Raw genomic sequence first — 8,280 nt, 5'->3', positions numbered from 1 at the left:
TTTCACAATAACTGAATTCAATTCACTAAAATTATGTTTCAAGTCCAAATCGATTCATTCACTTTAATCGATGTTTTTAAGCGGGTTATTTATTTACTATAAATGTAAATATTTTTTGACATTAATTTGACAATGCTCAATAGTAATATAATTATGCTATTTGTTATTGGAATGCCCTACATCGCTCATTTACTTTCTTATGGTTGGTATATGATTGTGAATAATTTTTTTTATGGTTTAACACAAAAACTACGGTACATTAAATAGTAAACTATTTCGTTTTTATGAATTTTATTTAAAATCCAGAATTTATCGGTTTTTAATAATTGAATTATTTATACAACTTCTTATAAGAATGAATAAACAGAAGTGATCGGACAGCAGAGGAGCAGGGAGCGATCTCAGCAGATTGCAGGAGACGAGGAAGAAGTCAAACATAATATAACTAAAAAAACAACAAAAATTGTGGTTTGAAGTCTTTGTCCTAAATACGGTCAATATTATTCATATATAGCATATCCGACAAAATAGAGATAAAGCTAAAAAAGCAGAATTTCGAGGAGAGCACAAAATCTCAATAAATACGTCATCTTAAACCATGAACTTATATTGATTTTTTAAATTTTCTTTTCACTTATTAAAGCGATGCCAACGTGTCACATATGTTAAGATGTTTGAAAAATCACTATCATCATTTAAAAAAATCGTTAAAATATGATACTGTTTGAAAATGGGGTAAGAGAGTTATACTGCCATTAAGCGGGAAAACATTAAAACTGGAATTATGTAATTTTTTTTAGCATATTATGACTAAAAGAATATACATATTCAGTACATTTAACTAAAAATGAGTTTTTTTCGGTGATTACTATTTTATTTAATGTGCGATATCTAGATCGCAGGTTCCCGATGAATAAGGTACACTCGTGTAGTTTGCAGTAGGTATGTCGGTACCCCTACTACGACAACGTGTAGAAAGTAAAATAACGATTGTACCAAATGTAGATATTAATGCAATACATCTTAATTCCCCGCCGCCGAATTCGACCCCTCAACACATCATTTAAAATGAAAAAAATACCATTAAGTTATACTAAAAGAGGGGTGAAAATTCACTAAAACGAGTACATTTACGTAATTACTACGAATAATAAAGTTAAATGAATGCCATTTATTTCACTATCAAGTGTACCTACTTCGGAGTGATGACGCGCTCTCACTATAGATTTAGATTATCATTTTCATTTTGATTACTTGACAAAACGCCGCGCTGTTTTCAGTATAAAATGTATCTTTAAAATATTAAACATACTAACGTCCTCAATAAAATACAAATAAATGTGAGATTGAGAACATTCAGACATCGGGACATATTTGAACTGCCTTTGTTTTCGAGTAATGCTACATACCACACACCTATGGCCCGCATGTGCCGGGAATATAGTATATATTGCCGAAATAACACAATTATTGTCATTTTTCATGATACTCTTAACTTTTGGGAATAATCTCTCAGTAATAAGTCTTTGTTACTAAGTACACACGAAAAACTTATTTGTCATTGTATTGTATGTAATGTAATTCTATCTATTTCGTGTAATTCTATAATTGACGATATATATGCGTGTGAAATTGCATCGTCGAATAACTTAAAATTGTATGTTTTCCGGTGTGAATCTTCGTTGAATTCCGTTATAAAATAAAATCAATCACGATGTTGTAAATGGGCCGTAGATCTCAGGTCGAAAATCGAAAGCACAACGACGAAATCGTCCTTTGGATGTTTGTTGTTAAACCGAAAATTTGCAGCGCTTGCCCACGTAAACCCAAACCTATGTTAAAAAAGTGACAATAAACTTTTCCAAATAAACCAAAAATAGTAATCATTTAAATTGCGAACCGGCTTGTGATACCGTTTTAGTGTCATGGACTCATCGATGGAAGGTTTCTCCGTTTCCAGCAGTTCTTTACGACTTTCAGGGCATGGTTTGATAATTATAATATTTGGGTAAAATATATAACTAACTTGTTGGTAAATAATTGCATATAACATCTTACCGACTTTTCTACAATATGTCTACCGGGTTTGAGACGTACCCGTCTCGTCATGGCACTAATTTAATATGTTACGAATCCATTATTTTAAACACAATTTGTTTTTTTTTTCAATTTAATTCATTTTCAATGTTACGTTCAGAAAGAGAAATATTTATTAAACTTTGCAACATTTAATGGAAATCGAAATGTTTTCGGGAAGTAGGATGTTTGGATAAAGTATCGTCGACCATATTCGTGTAAGTTGGTTTTCGGAAAATGTTAAATTCTACTTGATTATTGATGGTCGTTAATGTCAAATTTTCTAAAACAGCGTTTTAGAAAATATATACAAAAAATATAAATAATACTAAGCATTAAGATTTTCGATGGAAGTTTTAGTAGTACATATTGCAATCGTTCAATCCAAAAATGGATTGCTTTATCTTACTTTTTTCATGCAACGTATTTTGTCCTTTGTGAATTAATTTACACTAAATTTTTTTGGACTTTAATTTTTGTGGTGAAACTGTCACCAAGTAGGTGCATGAAAAAGTAATTAAAAAACACCATCTCAAAAAAAATGGCTGGTAAAAATAACTTTGACCTAATGCATAAGCCTCGAATATATTTCTGTATACTCTGGTAGCATCGTTATTATGCATCGGTACCACACACATAGTAAAAACTTCAAGATAGCTTTAATAAATTCAAGTCAAGTGAGACTATCATATTTGCCTGACAGAGAGCGGACATTAATTGTAGCACTCGACGCTTTAAAGTAAATACATATTTATAAGCCATAAGAACTGGTCTGTCTCTAGCATTCCTATGAACGTAGGGGTAAAAACTAATATTCTCCACTTTATTGTAATATAATGTTAATCCGCTCGTCCATCGCGATCCGATTCATTGTCCTGCAGACTGCGCTGCGCACCATAGCGTCCACTTTCCGGCAAAAAAGGCTGAATTCGTAATAATTTCATTGCGTTTTAAAAGTACACAAATACGCAAGGAAAATCAAGAAAATAAAGCAAAAATAATTTATTACTACACTAACATGCGGGAGCACATTGAAAATGCTGAAGTAAACTTTGAATGTTATTTTCTTACGAAATTCTAGGAACTATGGAATATTGTTTTACATTAATGTGTGTGTTTTATGTTCTACGTTATACACAAACATAATAGATATTATAATTAAAATAAGTAACATAACATTTTTAATAACGTTTCTAATCATTTTAAATAATGATAACATTGTGAAAAAATAGCTATATATGTACTTACTTGACGCAATAAACATTTATGTAATAAAAAAATATCTTATAGATTTCTGATATCAATTTCGTCGCTCCTTTTCCGAAATAAAAATAGCTTGTTTTTAGAGGTATTCATTTTTAGTTAAAATCAAAAATATAAATCCCAATAACGTTGTTTTTAGAAAAATAATTATTTGTATTTTTATGATTTACCCAACTATATCGATTTTGGGGGCCATTTTCAACGACTCGTAAATAACTCTTAGAAAATGGTTTACTAAAATACTTTACAAAGTAAAATAATGGAATAATATTATGTTATATAAGTACATTAATAGTATATAATATAGAGTTGTGGAATACGACGGTTAACCCAACGTTCGTCGAATCGTCTTTTGAAAATGTGAACTCTGACCCAAAAACGGATAGGAAACTCTGGTTGGTGGGTACATTATCATAATAATCAACTGAAATTGAAAAAGTTTGACGAACTTTCGAAAAATTGGCATAATCAATACAAAGTAACCTAAAGTCAACAATAAGGAAACTACGGTTCATTGTATACCTACGGATTGGTCGGTAACTTCGTTCCTACTCTGTCCGAAGTCAGGGAATCTGACGGAGCGGTGATACCCTTAGAATGAAGTAAATAATAATTCCTCCTTCGGCCGGGGAGGCATGCAATCTCGGAGGTAAAAACCCTTCGGCTGCCATGAGAACTGGAGGAAAAAACCTTCCTCATGTTATGCGGCGCGCGTAGGCTACGCAGAGACTAGTTTTTGTGTATACTCGGCCGAGGATTGCAGATTCCGAGCGCGGGACGAGAGTTTTTGCCGCCAAAAGACGCCGTTTGACAGTTGGACCTGTTGAGGTTATGAGGACGTGGCAGTTGGCGGTAAGTATGCAGTACGGGACGAAGCTACCAGGTAGATCTTCCAGAGAAAACGACCCGCGAGCTAAACACAGGGGACGTAGTATTATATTTTCTGCTTACACCGCGTTCAATACACGATCACTCGACGAACATGCGAGTATAGAACCTACTAATGGCGAACATCATCGATTCCCGAACATTATCGAACTAGTGACGTACTAGAATCCAACTGGAAGAACTGTGATAGTCAAATTATACCGAGTGCAATGTAGAACGGAGGAGTTTCGGGTGTTTGCCGCAAAACAAAACCTAGGATTTAAACGAAATGAAGTAAAATGTAAAATGCATACAAATATACTACCCATAATTAGGTAAACTTATAAATGACTTACATTAATCAGTTACCTGCATTGCATATCGATTCTCGATTAAGTAAATGCAGTAATATTACACCTAAAAACAAAACAGGCTAACATGAAACATGCTTATTAATAATATTTAATCTTATCGTTATTTTCCCAAATATTTAAATTTGGGGGCCATTCGCAACGAGTTTGAATCTTATAAGATAAGTGAATTTTGAAGTCCGTTTTGTAAAACAATATAACTATTTCTTCCATTATGGATAGACAAACTTGTCATTTTTTACATTTTTAGATTCCATTCAAAACCAATTTTTGAAAATGCGTATTAAAAGATTGAATTTTAAAACATGTGTTGAAAATACTTAGGTATGTTTTCTGCAATATCTGCAATAAAAAGTATTTTTGATTTGTTTTCGAATTTAATAAAAGTTTTTAAGAGCATTCTTGTTGACAACGGGGCTTCTATAAAATTCATACATATTATATAAAAACTATATCAGTAGAAAGTAAGGCAACTTTAGTATTAACATTCCATCATTAAAGAATGTTCATAGTATAAACGCTTTGTGTCGGTTTTATAATCTGTACGTACCTAATTATAATTGTGCACAAAACATAATCCCGATTGATAATTGTGTTGATTTTATCAATTACTTTATGATATTGTTTAAAAAATGTAATGTTATGTTTAAACATATTTATATACGTGTGTCCTAATTCAAGATTTAAAATATTTAAAAAAAATATAAATTTTGAAAAAAATTATAAAGGGTATCATTTATTTAATTAATAAAAAATATCGTTTAATATTGGCTGGCTAAGTGTCATTGTACTTTTAGATATACCAAAGCTGACCATTCTGCATATGTTAGAACATCCATATTTACTCAATTCGTCTTTCTGTTTATTTTTATGAAGTTAAAGAGATGAAACGTTTATTGATGTGGGTGATATTTATCTGACTGAATTATTTCACCCACTAGGCAACGCCTTTAAACATCGTAAGTGTTTCACAGTGTGTAATGTGGCCACTTAAACCAGCCAATGACAGGTCAAAAGCCCTATAAATGTCTAGAGTTCCATATTTCCTCCTCTAAAATGTTCCCCACATCGGTTGCAATATGTTAATCTTAATAGGGGGTGAAATTAAATTAAATTGATTTATTTAATATGTCTATGAACATTAGAAAATATATATTCAAGACACCTACATGACACGAAAAAAAATAACAATGTGATTAGAATGTGAAAATATGGCAAAATAAAAATACCCAGCAATTTGAGTAAAAGGAAGATGTCTATATCCGCTATAGTCTGTCCGATATAGTTTTTGTGTACAAACATTTGGACAAACTCAAAATATTGAGTCATTTTAAAGTTTGCTCGTTTGTACTGTTAAATGCTAACTAAATAAATAAACAACTAAAACAGTGTAAGTCACTCTCCAAGCACAAGAGTTAATCTCTTTTTGGAGAGTTACAGTGATAACATTTACTAGATATGTAAAAGTAGATATGTTAAGAATTTTACAAAAACATGTACGAATACTTAGTATGAAATTTATCAATAAAAAAAATATAAAAAAACAAAATTGACTAATTAAAAAAAAAACTCCCTTCCTTCAACCCTACACTGGAATATGGAATATGTCCTACCATATTGCATAGCTGGTACCTTGTCTCTCATCACCTTGTGTTTTCTGATTAACTAATTAATCGAGTCTCCCGATGCCAATCTTTTACCTGCGTCGTGCTGTAAAACAAGTTGATGTAAAAAGCCGATGGCACAATGGATTGGGTATCCCGAGGGAGGAAAGCAGCGAAGCTCTATGGAATGGAAATAATCGAATTATTCTCAAAACGTTATGAGAATATCCCATTGATGAAGATTGAAATCGATTGTGGCTTGAAAATATTAGGTCTGGAAAGATCGAATAATTCTGAATTCATTTACTGTCGATAGTGGAATGATCGATTGATAAAATACAAATACTTTGTTTGATTTATTTTAAGAAAACAATAGTCATTACAAAAAAATACAACATTTACAAATAAACCAAAATTATATGTATTTTGGTTAACAAATAAAATGATAAAAAAGCATTCTTGTTTGAGGCTTCTTCATATCACTCTACTTGTAAAAAAAATATGGAAAATAATAATTCAACAATATTTTGAGTTTGTCCTAATTTTCGTTGACAAGAACTGGATTCAACCCCCTTTGGGAATTATCAATATTAATATATTACAACAGAGATGATGAAAATTGTAAAGTGGCAGCTTAAAACATCCAATGATAGGTCATAATCCCTGTAAACGCATAGACTTCCCTGCTATAAAACGTTATTCATCCCTCTTGTAATATGTTAATAATTCAATTAAAATCAAATAAACTATTTTTTTATCGTTAACTACGGTATCTTCAAAATAAAAAATATATCACCAGCTTCGTACCTAGGGCCTGGCCAGGCGGGCGGCTTCTAGGGTCGCAACCCTCAGAGGCGCGCACTTTCCAGACCCATAGCCATCTTTTCTTTTTCTCTTCCTAGAAAATAAGTCTTAGGGGGACGCAAAATTCAAATATTGCCAGAGGGGCTCATGACACTAGCTTTGACGCTGTATATTGCCAATGGATTTACACCGAGCAATCCTAGGAGTGGTATTCTAAACACAGTAGCGCATGTAGAGAACACATTTTCAACGCGTATTTACGTACTAAATACACGCTAACAGAGCGATCTCTTGGCGTGCTATACCTACCGATCAGAGTACCAGCCCAGATTGGTTTATTTTAAATAAAGAGAAAAGATCGTTGAATAAAACCAACGAAGTTTCGTATTTGTAAGTTAGATTAAATTATAATTGTTGATTGCTACTTAGTCAAAATTTATTCACATTAAGAATTTTCTGGACGATTTGTCTCATAACAGTGTCAAATAATTGAATATGTAACTGTGGTGTTAAAATTGCGATGATTTATAGGATCTAGGTTTTTTTCCAGAACGACATCAGATGAAAACATTACATATTGTTAAACAAATTTAATATTAATGTAAATTTATTAATAAAATTTATTGTTTTTTTCTTCAGCAAGTTTTCTGTATTTTTTTATTTTGTATCAATTTGACGATGTTTGTAAGAAATCGATTTTTAAAAAAGGTCGAATTTTTGTGATTTTCAAACTGATATTCACATTTGTTAATGTTTCACTATTTTCATGTCCCATAATGATAAATTTCATAATTATTTCAAAACCGATTTACCTAAAAACATTACATAAATAATCGAACGATTGTGTTATGTAAATAATCGAACTATTCGATGATAATCGTATCACAACCGGTTGCGTTCATGACTGGAGTCGGGTGACCATATCGGGAATACGGAACATATTATCGCAATACTCTGGACCGGGACAGTGGGAGATAATAATCTCGTGGGAATGTCGCGACGCCTGACGTGACGGTATAGCAGGTAACAGGTAGCAGGAGCAGGAGCTCTACCGATACCTTTATTGTAATAATTACACATTATGCCCAATATGGACAAGAACCTGTTCTGTTTATTATTTAAAATCAAATATCGTAAATCATATTTTTTTTAATAAAAGGAGCCTATGCGTAATTACTTTTTTTATTTATTTATATTTTTTTTCTTTGAATCTTGAAATAGGGCACACAAACATATTCTTATGTGTGCTCTAATAATAATGGTGTACATATATGATATTTCATTTATTAGTTATT

The sequence above is a fragment of the Micrasema longulum genome, unplaced genomic scaffold (genome assembly GCF_059751315.1).
Source record: "Micrasema longulum isolate JH-2025_06_02 unplaced genomic scaffold, ASM5975131v1 h1tg000215l, whole genome shotgun sequence".
In the NCBI taxonomy this organism is placed as follows: domain Eukaryota; kingdom Metazoa; phylum Arthropoda; class Insecta; order Trichoptera; family Brachycentridae; genus Micrasema; species Micrasema longulum.
The sequence above is the reverse complement of the archived record's forward strand: the minus strand, read 5'-3'. Positions refer to the sequence as shown.